The following is a 14,591-nucleotide window of genomic DNA, read 5'->3' on the forward strand; positions in this document are numbered from 1 at the left end:
GGCACAAAAGATTCGGAGGGATTTGTATCAGCTTTGTAACCAGATTGACACGTGGGAAATAAAATTTATTGTTGCTAAACATTGAACATTACTCCTGAGGACTAAAGTAATGAACACAAGTGAAAATAAATAGCATTGAACTAACTAGAGCAGCAAGACTTTCAAAAGAGCACTCTGGAGAGAGGAAGGAAGGGTTTTTCTCTAACACTGTCTAGATAACATAAAGCCGCAATTCACCTACGCAATAGCATTAGGCTAATTACAACTGCCCAGATGGCAGGTCAAAGTTTAGTTTTACCCAATTCATTGACTCCTTGCTCCCAAATTCCAAAGAAAGCATCAGTATTTTTAAAAATATACGTATCAAGATTTTATATCCCCAAGCTTTTGAAAATACAGCAAAAATTATAATATAGTTTGGGTATTGCAAGAATGGTTTTGACTCAGCATCTGTGTTGAGTGGCGAATAAACCCATTAGACCTAGAGATATTGCCTTGGCAAACATGAACGACAACAGAAGGTATTAGTTTAGGGAGTAGCCTCCCCAGGAAAGAATCAGAAACTCTTTTATCACTTGAGACGTTAAAAATGGGCATAAAATCTACCAAGCAAATTATTTTCCCTCTGATGTAATTCTGAGCATACATAGTGGAATAAATTTATTTTTATTTTGTCAATGTGTCCTCTCGCAGTTTATCATTAAGTACATTACAGATCAGTTTTGAACCTCACAGGAAACACGTTTTTCAGTGTCTTGCCAACAGGCCTATGTAGACAGATTAATTGTTTGGGTCAATGTCAGCTTTGTCACTTCCCCGGGGTTGAGTCTCAAACTAACCCTCTCTTTAGGAATAAGATTGGTTTTTTGGGGGGAACTTCCTATTAAATGTATTTGTCTCTTCATCGAAGTCCACCCTCAGCAGCTGTGATCAGTTTGCTGGAAAGCGAGGCTTGGAAAGGTGGTAGAGTGCTTTCTGCAGGCCTCATCGCATCCGGGTGGCTCCTTGCAGTGGGGATTCTACTTTTAGCTCTGCCACTAAATAGCTGTTGGACTGTGGGCCAGCAATTACCATCTCGAGGCCTCAGCTTTTCAATTGCAAATGAAAAAAAAAGGTCTACACCTTGTTTCAGAATCCTCTCTTAGAACTTTCTTTAATCTGGGGCGCCTGGGTGGCTCAGCCTGTTAGGCGTCTGCCTTCAGCTCGGGTCATGATCCCAGGGTCCTGGGATCGAGCCCCACATTGGGCTTCTTGCTCGGGGGTGAGCCTGCTTCTCCCTCTCCCTCTACCTGCCGCTCCCCCTGCTTGTGTGTGCGTGCTCTCTCTCTAACAAATAAATAAATAAAATCTTAAAAAAAAAAAAGGGACTTTCTTTAATCCATTCAACCACCAGGCCTTGATCCAAGAGATAAGAATGTAAGGAGCAGTGGTGCCCCCAGAGGTCTCATCTACAGCAAAGATTGGAAACTTTTCCTTAAAGGGCTGGAGAGTAAACACTTTAGATTTAGACTTTTTGAGATTCTTTCAAGAGGCAAAATTGAGAGCATGATGTAGGCATTTAAATAACCATTTAAAACGTAACTGTTAAAAAAAGTAAAAATCATTCTTAAGGCTGGCCCAAAGACAGGTGCATTGCCTACCCCTGGTCTAAAGGAAGAGCATAAACAGATGGTGATACTCCAGAGTGCAAGCTGTAGTGACAGAAATGTGAGGTAATAAATTCTCTGGAACTATTTTTGTCCTTGAACCTACCAGACGGTTCAGTTTCCGGTTGTGTGAGAGTCCGTTGCCTGATGAGGGGGAACGGGGAGAGCCCTCACCCACTTGCCTTTTCTTTTCATCTTCCCCCCACCCCAACCATATTCCTTTCTCTTTTTGTGTCTTTGACCTCAAACTGCCATTCCCATTTGCTTCCAGAGCTCTTTTATTGGGGACGAGAAGAGAAGGCTTGGGGCGAGGGAGGCAGGGAAAGAGGAGGCCAATGAGAATTTTAATTTCCTGAGCGCCAACCTAATTACAGAGCAGATACAAATCCCTCCAAATCTTTTGAGCTGCTTTATATGCATTCATTATTTTCCTCATCTTTTTGTCACCAGCCAACCATTTAACTAGTTTACAGTCAGTTCCAGAGAAATTTATGGAGATTAGAAATCACCGACCTAAACTGAAGCCCCGGAGACATCTTACCTGTTACCACCTTGGTAGATAATGTGTTTTAATAATTTCACTCTATCAGAAACCTGGTGTCAGCGGCACAGCTTGTCTTATCACAAAGGCCTGTGAACTGCCCTAAGTATGGAGTATAGACGATCAGAAAGCCTCATCTCAGATTGTTCTGGAATCTTTTATCAACCAGAGCCCATCATTTTGGGAATCATTTAAATAGGGAGAAGGAAAATATTAAGAGCCTAAAAAAATTCATTTAATTCTGTTGCATTTCCTTTTCTTTGATTAATTTCCATTTCCCCTTGGAAAAGTTACTCTTTGAAGTTGTGGATGAATTTTTCTCTTGGAATTATGAACACATACCATTCCTGACAAGTAGTGTGTTCCCTATGGCAATTTTTTATTTTTCTCACAATTAAATGCAGTTAATATTGATTTGTTGTCATTATTAGTGTTTTTTTTTTTTTTTTTTTTTTTTAGTGTTTGTTGTTAATGTGACTTGAACACCAGCCATATTTTCTTTTTGGAATATGTAGTTCTCGGATAAGACTTTTTTCTAATACATTCTGACCAGGGTTGTCAATGTACGAAAAATCATGTGCTTGTTGATTTGATGTCTGATCAGATCAACTCTGCCAAGGCAAATGAAAAGTGGGAGGATTGGGCTGGTAATCTGTGGCTTGAGCCCAAACAATGACTATTACGGGATATAACATGCATATGCATGGTGAGCTCATCTCTCAAACTGGTGGGCATTGCTGCAAGGAAGCCTTTTTGATTACCACTAGATGAGCTCTTATATTAAGAGGGAGAGGCAAGCTTGATAAAGGTTGACCCGTGATCAAAACCAAAACCATAGTCATAGCAAGTTTGTGTGTGTGTGATATAGAGGGCAGATGTCTGCCACTTAGTCTTTTTTTTTTTTTTTTTAGGGAGAGATAGGGAGGGGGGAAGGATGGGAGGGGGAGTCCAGTGGCAGAGGGAGAGGGAGAGAGAGAATCTTAAGCACAGAGATCATGACCCGAGCCCAAATCAAGAGTCAGATGCTTAACCAACTGAGCCACCCAGGGGCTCCAGCCACTTAGTCTTGTCTCTGGTCAGTCCCCCGTGGACTTATGTCTGGATCATAAAAGACAGAGGAGCCTTGGACTACATTTTCTGTGAGGAGAAGGCAGTACTGTGGTATTGGAATCTGGCAGCCAATTATGAGGTGTCCCTCCACCCCCTTTTTCCAACAGTCTTTTTTTGGGGGGTGTCTCAGCTATGGGGGCTAAAATCATGATTGATTTTAGTTATTGATGGCAATCTCATTGCTTTGGACAGAGTTTTCCTTCCCCAGTGTTCCTCAGAACCAACGTGACCCAATATGTGAGGAGTTCTATTCTATGCTTTGCAAGGAGCAATCTGCAGATGGACTTCTGAGGAAAACTCTCCAATCTTTTGCTCAGTTGATGTTGTGTGAGGTGCTGCTTGCATCCATGGCAGTTATCTTGTGATCAGGGGTGACATGCCTAAGAATGAAAAGCTGACAGCCAAGAATGGCAAAGTTTAGATGGAAAGAAATTAGATGTTTGATGGTATTGTGGAAATGCTGCACCAAATCTAGAACTCTATACCTCTAGGCTTCTTATCAAGTGAGATAAGTAAATGCTTTTTATTGCTTATACCACCATTAATTGGGTTTTCTCTTTCTTTCAGTTGCTTGAAGCCAAATAACTTTACTCCCAAAATGCAGAGGGATACTCTCATCTACTTCACCACAAAGCTTGGAGAAGTTCCATACTTCAAGGGCTCCAGCTAAAGGGGTAGCAGGGTTCAGGGAGGGTGGTAGTATGGAGCCAGAGCATATACAGTGCCCAGAATATACACGGGAAGTGCTGGGGGCAGCTGTGGCCGCCACGTCTGGTGATCCCATCAGAAGAGGCAGGTGTGCCCGACTGAGGCTGTGTGGGTGGTGAAGCTAAGCAGGTGGAGTGCTGTCTGGCTTACACTGGGATGCCTCAGGTAGGGCCAGTAGAGCAGAAAAGAAAAGAACAAAAGGCTTTGGTACACAGTAGCTGATTGCCTAGCTGATTTTCCTTGTTTATAAACACAGATGAGTCATCCTCTGGTATCTTAGAGAGGATAACCTGCTGCAACATATATACCAAAATGTATAATGGTTCAAACGTAGTGGGAGTTTATAATTTGTTCACAGAGCAGTCCGGGGGTCAGTGGATGGTTCTCCATGTGGTGATTCAGGGACTCAAGAGACTTCCCTGCTGCCCTGTTGGAATCCATTTTTGCTCAAATAAACTTGGAAGTTTCAAAAATATGCCCTAGTTTATCTTTCAACACTACCTAACTGCCAAAGGAGAGGGAAACGGTTTTCCCTAGCTGGGCAGCTGCTTCCCAGTTACAATTTTATATCTTGAAATGGGAGATTGGATTTTGATGGGCAATCTCTGCCCCATCCAGGTCCTCCCGGAAATACTCGTTTGGGCTGGGGTTGGGGTGGGGAGCAGATACTTTGCAGAGCCCTGGAGTTCTGAGCTGACTGGTGGGGTAAGCCAGTGACACTTAGGTTAACAAGGCCAATGATTTGCCACTGATCTTCTAAATGCGGAAGTGGCATTTCTCCCCCTTCCTTGGAATTATCTGCCTATGTGAAATTACTGGATAATTTAAAAAGAACCTTTTCTTTTGCCTAACTATTTAGATTTGGAATGGCCATCTCATTGAATTTCATTTATGATTTAACATACACCATATATCAGTAGTCTAAACCGTAATACATACACCTGCCAAGTCCTTTTATTTAAGAACAAAGCACTTAAAAGCATGTGGTAGTTTTAAAAAAAAATGATTTCTGATGGCTGCATGGCTTATGACTACTTAGAAATGGAATTTCAAAATGAGCATCAGATTTATTTTTCAAGTGCCTTGTCATAAATGCATTGCTACCCAAATAAAGTAATTTCCCCTTGCGTGATAAATATAGCACTAAAGAAGAATGAGCCTTGTCTGATAAAATGGCTTTTATTAATCTCCTAATGTTTTTATTTTGTTCCAGAATTATGATTAGTTTCAAGAGAGTAGCAAACAGGTTATGATCAGAGTTGAATATTATTGCTATCCAGATATCTTTGGTTAATGCCTGCTGCTTATTTCAAAAACAAAATGCTTCCATTAAGAAAAATCAACGATAATGGCCTGACTTTATTATCAAGAAATTATACCTGTTATGTAAACCTTGCTAATTATAAGTGCTTGAATTCATTTGGGTGATATAACAGATGAAAGAGGCCATTTATCGGGAGAAGTACTTGGCGTTTTGTACCAGCCTAATAAAAACAGAAATAATAAAAAAACAATCCAAGGAAAAAAGAAATGTTAATGAGGAATGGAACGTGCCCAGAAATGAATTATACCTGAAGACAACATGGCGTGTGGGATTAACATCAAGTGCTTCGTCTTGGAAACCGGTTCCCCTCAGCCTCCTTGTGCAGCCCATCCTCATCTTCCCCTCTTCACACCTTCCTTCTTACTTTCCTCATGCATGAACCTGCTCTGGCTTCTGCTAACTTTTGACTCCTTATAACTTCAGCCCAGACCTCTTGCCCATGGTCCAGTCCACCCTCTAACCATTTCCACCCGGATGTCCTATAGGAACCTGAGCCTTATGTGTCCAAACCGATTTTCTTATCTCTTGTGCTCTTCTTGAATCCTCCTAATTTGAATGTCCTAGAGTCACCCTGACTCCTTCCTCCCACCTAATTTCCAATCAACCACATCTTCTTGGTTCCAGTCAGAAATTTCTCTCAAATCTAGTTTCTACCACTCATTCCCACTACCTTATGGTTAGTAGGAGTCATTTTAATGACTATAACCTATGTATGTGTATATATATTTTTTGCCACATTTCCCTCCCCCACCTTCTCTCTTATAGTCCATTCTTCACATCTCTGCAGAGAATCCAGCCCTGCTCTGGCTCCATAAGTGTCTGTGCATTGGGATTGCTGTGGACACAGGCATTCCCATCTATGTCTGTTGGTCTGACTCCGAGAGTAAAGCTATTTCTGGCAGCAGTGGAGGGAGACAGCCGAAGAGGAGGGGTCACTTCAATGAGGGATGTTATGAGCCTTGGTGTCTGTGTGTCAGCATTGGTGAAGAGGCCATTCCCTCAGGGTGCAGCTTGGCCGCTTGAGGGCTCAGGGTGGTGCCAGAGTGTCAGGTGACACTGTGGTCCCAAGTGTGATGTTCTCATGCAGGACACTAGCAGTTGGGGGTCGGGGGTTGGTGGTGGTCCAGACAACTCTCTCAAGCAACTCTTTGATGGTGAACATTTGGAGGAGAAGAGAGTGAAGAGACTTCTTTCTGAGCGTGACAATACTTGGAGATTCTCAGAATGGATGAGACTTTGAGGCTGGGAAGGTGGCCATGGTTGCACAACCCTGTGAATGTAAGTGGAGACCATAAAATGGCAAAGATGGGGGCACTGTTGTTGCTGTGACTTTGCAGGCTGGTGAGGCCTCAGGGCATTTGGGTTACTCAGGGACAGAAATAAAGACAGCAAAAGACATATAAGCTGCAGAGGGTATCTTTTCTTTCCCCTATAGTTTGTCATGCCCGTAAGAGTGTAAAATTAATTCCTAAGTCATTCATCACGTAGATGGTACACGTGCTGTGTAAACATATGTGACAATCCCCCTGTTTGGCCAGTTGATCTTCAAAGCCTTTGAGGCAATTAGCTCTGGTTTTATTGTAAAAGAAATAATTTTTGGGACGCCTGGGTGGCTCAGTCGGTTAAGCGACTGCGTTCGGCTCAGATCATGATCTCAGGGTCCTGGGATGGAGCCCCAGTCTTGCTCTCTGCTCAGCGGGGAGCCTGCTTCTCCCTCTGCCTCTGCCTCTGCTCCTCCTCCCACTTGTTCTCTCTCTCTTTCTCCCCCTCTCAAATAAATAAATAAAATCTTAAAAAATAGAAGTAAAATATTTTTGTCTGCACTAACTGTATTACTCTGCCTTTCCAATCATTATAGCAAAATGTAGAAATCCTTACTGTCTCAAAAATATTGCTAATTAATTTATTTCTTAAAAAATGCTTTTTATCAGAGGCAACTAGGCATATGTTGCAAGTTTTATTTCCCAAAGACGGCAGTGAAGATCTCTCTCATGGCACATGCTCTTACATTATGATTGTGACATTCTTCTCCATTAAGTGGTGGGTTCTGTGTCCCCTCTTCTGGCACCCTGGTGGACCTTGGTGACTGCTTTGACACATAGAGTATGGTGGAAATAATGCTATGTGGCTTCCTAAGCCAGATCATAAAAATGCCATGTATTTCTGCTTTACTCTATTGGGACATTTGTTCTTGGCACTATAAGGAAGCTCAATTAGCCCACGTGGAGAGACTACCCCAAGTGGCATGTGTAGGTGTTCCAACCAACAGCCCAGCTGAGAGTCCAGCTGACTACTAGCATCAATCACCAAATGTGTGAGTATAAATCCTGCCAGATGATTTCACCCCTCAGCTGTTGAGCATGCCTCCTGGTTGAATACTCAACTATGAGAGAGCAAAGACAAGCCTTCCCTGCTGTGCTCTGTTCAAATCCCTGACCCACGAAATCTGTGAACACTATCAAATGGCTGTTTTATGCCATTGAGCTTTGGAGTGTCTGGTATGCAGTAGTAGTAAAGGGGACACTATATATACCCTTTTCTGGTTTGTTGACAACTCTGTGAGTTTAGATCATCTTATAATGTTTTATAAGTGAATCAATTTGAAGATATTTTCTTTACCCTGTATGGTTGAGGTCTTCATTTGAGAACTGTCTCTGTGAAATCCTTTAGTTCAATCATGCCTTAGTAGTCAGGAGAGAATGTCTGTGGGGTAATTTCCCCAGGAGTCTTTGCACAAAGGACCAATGAGCCGGCTGAGAAAGAACTCAACCTGAACAGAAGGACTCTTGCTCAGGAACTTGGTGCCAGCACAATGGTCTAGGGTTAGAGGGCTGGATTAGCTTTGAGTACAGTTAAGTATCATCACTTGATTTGCCTTCCAGCTTAGCCACTATAGAGCCAAGCTTGAATTCTGGGGGTGGGGGGGGGGGATCACAATAACAAGAGTGAGGAAAAGGAGAGGAGAAGCTTCAGTTGGTCTTGCTTGTGTTCAACGGGTTCTGTAGCCCTGGTGGCAGCAGTGCTGGCCACATAAGAAGACACCCGACCCTGGCTGTTGGGCATTGAATATCTCATTGTGGACTTTGATGGTGTTGGCAGAAATCCAGCGGAAGTGAGGGGCGCATGGTGCTTGCTATGTAGAAGCTGGGAAGATTGTAAAGCACCCACTCATTCACTCATTTATTCATTCACTCACTATGTGGTAGGGACCCTTAACTGTCTATAAATTCTGTTCTCCTCTTTTTCTATAATAACAGAATTGTAGTTGGGCACACAGCTGCCAAAATACCCTACATTTATCAGCTTTCCTTGCAGTTACGTGTTGCCATGTGGAAGAGAAGTGATGTGTGCCACTTACAGCTCTGGGACTTTAGACACCTAGGTATGCATCTCTAAGCTTTCTTTTTCCTTCCTACTGGCTAGAACCCATCAACTCAACCTCAGTATGCAGATGAAAACAACACCCTGGGTCTCTGAATGACTGTGGAGCAGAGCTACCCACTGACATGGAATGTTCACCACTAATTTTTAGGTGAAAAATAAACTATTTTTTCAATCTTTAAATTATTATTGAATCTTTTTGTTTTAGCAGTGTAGTCTTGCCCTAACCAATACACTCATTTATCCAACAAATATTTATTAAGCTATATATCAGCTTCTATGATAGATGATGAAATAAAATGACGAGCTTAAAATTCACTGGGGGATATAGACAAATGAAAATATAATAACAATTTGTATATGTAAGGGCTCTAGAGGAGAGCTGCATGGTGAAGTGAGAGTATATAGTTGGGGGAATTGACCTAGTTATGGAGAATAATGGAGGCCTCTCTGAGCATGCACACACGCACACACACACACACACACACACAAGAATTGAGGTCTTCAGGAACAGTAAGAATTGAGGTCTTCAGGAACAGTAAGAATTAATTTTGGGGTAAGAGTGGGAGGTAATTGGCAGAGACCATATTAGGCAGATGGGGAAGCATGTGCAAAGACCCTGGGGTAGCAGTTTGCATGGTATATTTGAGGATCTGAAAGGAGACTGGTGTGGGCTGACATGATGAGAAGGAGTATGGTGCAAGATTTGACTGCAGAGATAGAATGAGGTCTGGCCATCAGGGGCCTTGTAGGCCAAGATCTTGGTCTTTATCCTAAGAGCAACTAAAGCTATTGAAGAAATAAAGCAGAGGGATGACATCAGAATTGTACTTTGAAAAGATTTCTTTGGTAGCTACATGAGGAGCAAGGGAGAATGCGGGGAGTCTGATTAGGAAGCTACTGTAGTATAGTCCATTTTACTTGGGAACACGTGCGCTGGACACTTTAAGATTCCCAAGAATAATTTAGGGGTGATTTTGAGTTGTGAATTCCCAAAGTTGTGGGTATGCATGAGGCAAAGAAATACTATCCTGTGTTTACAGCCCTTGTTTTACCTGCAGGCTGGTAGGCCAGGGAAGCTCAGATCACAAAGACATAGCTCCACTAGCTCTGTGTTGTGAACCCCGAATTAAGATACATAGTGTGACAATGGGGCAAATATTTTAGGTGCCAGGACCGTCCTTGGAAAGTCTGGATTGTACTGTATGCTGGATAAACCTCAGTCAGATTTGGTGGCTCATGTCCTTCTAGTTAAGGTGGGAATAGAAACAGTGTTAGGTTATTTCATACCACCAGGATAGAGCATGAACACCTCGATGGAGTATGAAAGCTTAATGCATTATTAAGATGCTTGATCTACATGATGCCAAGTTGCTGCTGAGTACCAAGGCAACCGATGCTCAGCAGGCTCTTTCATTTTTGCAGGATTGTCACTGGTTAGGTGGTCTAAGGACCTGTGCAGTTTAAAGTAAGGACCTTATGCCCTCGTTTTTTGAAACTTCACCATACAAGGCAGACTCTTGAGCTGCTACTGGAAGTTTTATTTGTAGGTGGTATTGTGCAGTGTGTTCTGCGTTCTACCGTGGCTCTTATGCTCACTCTTTAATGATACTTCTCCTAAAGTTTTTTCCTTTGGGTGAGCTCATCGATGAAAAGTGTAACTATGGCAATGATTTAAATCTCAATTATAGAAGAAGGGAAATAGAAAGTTACAACTATTTTCAACTCAGTCAATTAAGCACACTTCTGAGGACCATGGGATAGTGACAAGTCCTATGATAGATGACATGAAATTATAATGTTAATGACTAGTATGGTTTATAGCTTACTTTCCCTGAAGTTATTTGTATTAGTCTCTGACTGATGTAATTAATGTGAAATAGTGTGTTTCGATTAGAGTTGTTTGCTTTTCCTTATCTCTAATCTGTAGTGATACATAAAAGTATTATTTGGTTATTATGATTTAAAAAACCATATGTCATTATAATTTATATTTTAAAAATTGTCTACTGATAATAAGACTGGTAACTCATTGTTTTTAAAATGTTGCATTTTTTGGATTGTAAGTGACAATGTCCATCACTAAGTCTTACTAATTGTACTTTTTATCTCTTGAACCCGTCCACTTCTCTTTATTTCTATCTTCATAATTTCTTGCTTGCACCACTGAAGTAATTTCCTAACTTGTCTGTCTACTCCCCACATACCGGAAGCTAGCTCAACTTGAGGTTAAAGCACAGTTCCCTGTAAGACTGCCCTCATTTCAGATACCAGCTTCAAAGTCAGAGGTCTCCAGAGCCACTTTCGACCAAGCTTTGCTGTTTTTATTGAGGCTTCATTACATAGGCAATGATTGATTGAATCATTGGGCATCATGATTGAACTCAATCTCTAGCGCCTGGACCAGTTCCCGTGACTGAGGGATGAGACTTCATGATTAGCCCATTGGGGATCAGGTGCCACCTCTTGGCACATGATGGAAACACCCATTAGAACCTCATGGTCTGGGGCGCCTAGGTGGCTTGGTCGGTTAAGCATCTAACTATTGATTTCGACTTGAGTCACGATTTCGGGGTTCTGCTGTCGAGCCCTGCATTGGGCTCCACACTCAGCAGGGAGTCTGCCTCTCTCTCTTTCTCTCCCTCTCCCTTTGTCCTTGCCCCTGCTTGTGCTCTCTCTCTCTAAAATAAATAAATAAATCTTTAAAAAAAACCCCACATGGTCTGAAAAGCATCTACCTGAAGATGCTGTTCTCAGCACCTGCTTTAATAAATTTTCTTTGAAGTTCTCTTTCCCTCTGTTTCCTTATGTTTATGCATTTATAAAATGACACCAAGGAGAGAGAGCCTCTGTTAGGTCCTAATCTCTCTTTACCTTGTGGTTGCATCTGAATATTCTTAGCAAAGGTGAATTGCCAATGGCTCTTTTAATAAGGAAGTGTCCTCAGGCCAGGAGCCCCAGGAACTCAGGGCAGGGTTCAGGTCGGCTGGCACCTGGGAGCAGGACCCATGGAATGTGTGTTGATTGACAAGACCCAGTAAATTTCCAGAGTAGAAATCTTGAGACTAATTTGGGAGGGGTTTCTGTATTTCTGGCGGTTAGTAGGTAAGAAATACATTTTTGTGTGCTGAAAACTAGAGCACAGAAAGATTGGTGTTTGTATGAGGGAGAGAGGAAAGGAGAGAGAGGGAGAGAGAGAGAATAATTGTGCCTATCCTACTTCTGACCCCTGTGCCCACAGCCTTCCTCTCTTTTTTGGCATGTCTCCCAACCTGGGGGCTTGCCCGGCGGGGGCGGGGGGGGGGGCTCCCAAGCCAGTTTTCTGCTCTGCAAGACAGGACACAATGCTTGTTAATTTTTTTGGTCTCATATTTAATCGGCTTGGAAATTTAATTAAAAAAATGCCAGGTACACATGATTGTAAAAAAAAGTCTATTAATTAGCTACCTATAGGCTTGCCTCCTCAAGTTAGGTTTAAACCCTGAGGAGAAAATGACATACAGCTCTGTTTTGTACCTCCAGGTATGGAAACCACCACCCGTGATGAAAGTATCCATGAAGATACTGCTTTGCAGGGATTCAGATTGTAGAGAAGAAAAGAGGTTTTGGGAGCTCATTACTGGATCCCTGAACTGGTAAGAATTATAAGGAGCTCTGTTTTCTTTTTAGTTTTATATGTGCATTGAATTCATTTTTCTGGTGTGACAAAAGTGCTTATAAAGGGCCAAGCATTCACTCTGCTAATGACACTTGACATTTCTTGTCACCTGAGAAATAAGGATGCCTAATTTCAGGAGATGTGTGTAAAGATGGTAAGAATCAGCCCACCACATGGGCTCTTTGGGGAGCTAAACGTTCAAAATGGACTCGGGCTCAAAAACTAAGAAACACCTTTCAAATGTGCAGTGAAGCCAATTTGTCTGCCATACTTCTCTTTATGCCCATGGCCTTTGGTTTATCCACTCCCACCAGAATTCAATCAGGGGTGGCCTCTTCCTTCAGGGATGGCCAGTCCACTGCCAAGCAGCCAGGCTGTTGTATTGTCCCCTCTCCTTTTCTCCCCACCCCCCCCACAACCCCCTTCTCTGTCCTCATCTGAAAATCTTGTTAGGATCTTGAATCAATAGGCCTGGGGTGGGGCCCGAGACTCTGCATTCTAACAAGTTCCCCGGGGATGCAATGTTGTTAGTTTCAGGGTCACATTTTGTGTAGCAAGGGATAAGTCACAGAGATAAAGGGAATTAAGAGTCCAAATACATTAACTATGATGCTGGTGTGAAGGTCTGGTAATTCATGCTGTGGAGGGTCTCAGACAAGCTCTAGTTTTGTTCTCTGAAGTCTGTTTTTATTTTTGCCCTGCTTTCCCATCAGTTCCACAAGAGATATATCTTTTGAACAGAATCCTTTTTCTTGAGCTAATTTGAGGGGGATTCTGTTTCTTTCTTACAACCAGATATGCTGTGGTTGGGTCAAGAAGCAGATACATCGGTATTTAGAGAAAAGCCCACTGGTCAGGCCTGTATGGGGTACAAATCACCAGGCACCCCTTCCCCTTGACTGTGGCCTGGCATCTGTCCCCTGCTGCCCCATCTCTCTATCAGGTGACACTCCAAGCCTGTGCATCTGGGGCAAGACCTTTTTCTGACCCTGGTAACTTGTCCATTCTTTTAGTGACAGCTCCTCTAGTTAAGAGATGCAATTCTGAAACAGAAATACTTCTAATACCATGAGCCGAAGAAGGCAGGAAATTTAGCTGTTTGATATCACAACAACAGAAAATACAGTAAATGAATCAATGATCAGAATGCTAAAGAATAAATGTATCTGCAAGGTGAATTGCACATCGGTTGTGATTTTACTATGGCCCATATAATTTCCAGAAACTAGTGTGTATTCTATTTAACACCTTCACAAAGTGGGGAGAAGCCTAGGACGAGGTGCATATTAGTACATAACTGGGTTGTTTTATTGCTTGCCCTCGAGTGGCATCCATACTTCAGCTGGGCTTAGGCAGTGAAAAATGCACTCAGTGATGTAGATGGCCATAAAGAGAATGGTTTGTGCTCAGCATTTGGCATGCAAAAGTGAAAGGAATCCAGTGTTTGGGCAGTAGTCAGTTAATCAGGGCATACTTACCGAGCACCCACTTTCGTGCAAGTCTCCATGGTAGGTGCAGTGGAGATTCAAAGCTGACCAAAATGTTGTTCTTTCCCTTGAGGCTCTTACAATCTAAGAAAAATTGTTAAGAAATGGCCTCTTCTTCTCCTTCCATTTTCTATTAGCTGACAACTACATTGACCCTCTTCTCCTTAACTCAGTGGAATACATCTCTAATGATAAAGTTTCAGTCTCAGCCAGCTGGCCAACAGGGCAGGTATTTTTAACGGGTATGTCCAGTACTTCTCAGCTCTTATGCTGCACATGATAGTCCACTCTGCAGGCCAGCCCCGTGTCCAGCTTTCCACAATCAAAGCCACTCTTTGCTCAGATAATCATAGCCAACTCTGTGGCTCAACAACTCCTTCCATACCCCATCAACCCTTACCACCTCCCTGTGGAATTTCTGCTTTGGTCTCTGCAAGAGGACATCTGGAGAAGCTATTTCAGGGACCAAATAGCAACAAAGGACATAGTCTGGTGAATTTGAGGAGCCTTGCCACCCACCAGTCAATCTCCCCACACATCTTTCTCAACCCTTTTCTTGGAGAAATGATAGCGTGTTATGTCAAATAAGCACATCAGTGGGCCAGGGCCAGGGGGAGTATGCCCTGAACTGTGAGCCCCCAATTTATATGTTGAAGCCCTAATACCCCATTTGACTGCACTGGAGATAGTGCTTTTAAGGAGGTGATTCAGGTTGAATGAAGTGGTAAGGGTGGGA

General features: G+C 42.6%; 1 long non-coding RNA gene across 2 annotated transcripts in view; it reads left to right on the forward strand.

Annotated features, from left to right (window-relative positions):
• Window positions 1–14,591, forward strand: part of LOC144382390 (uncharacterized) — a 235,321-nt gene that overhangs the window by 82,211 nt on the left and 138,519 nt on the right. For both annotated transcript variants that reach the window (XR_013449242.1, XR_013449243.1), the window contains exon 3: window positions 12,233–12,345. This is a non-coding gene — a long non-coding RNA (uncharacterized LOC144382390). The remainder of the gene's footprint in view (window positions 1–12,232; window positions 12,346–14,591) is intronic.

The sequence above is a fragment of the Halichoerus grypus genome, chromosome 6 (assembly GCF_964656455.1).
Source record: "Halichoerus grypus chromosome 6, mHalGry1.hap1.1, whole genome shotgun sequence".
NCBI classification, from domain to species: domain Eukaryota; kingdom Metazoa; phylum Chordata; class Mammalia; order Carnivora; family Phocidae; genus Halichoerus; species Halichoerus grypus.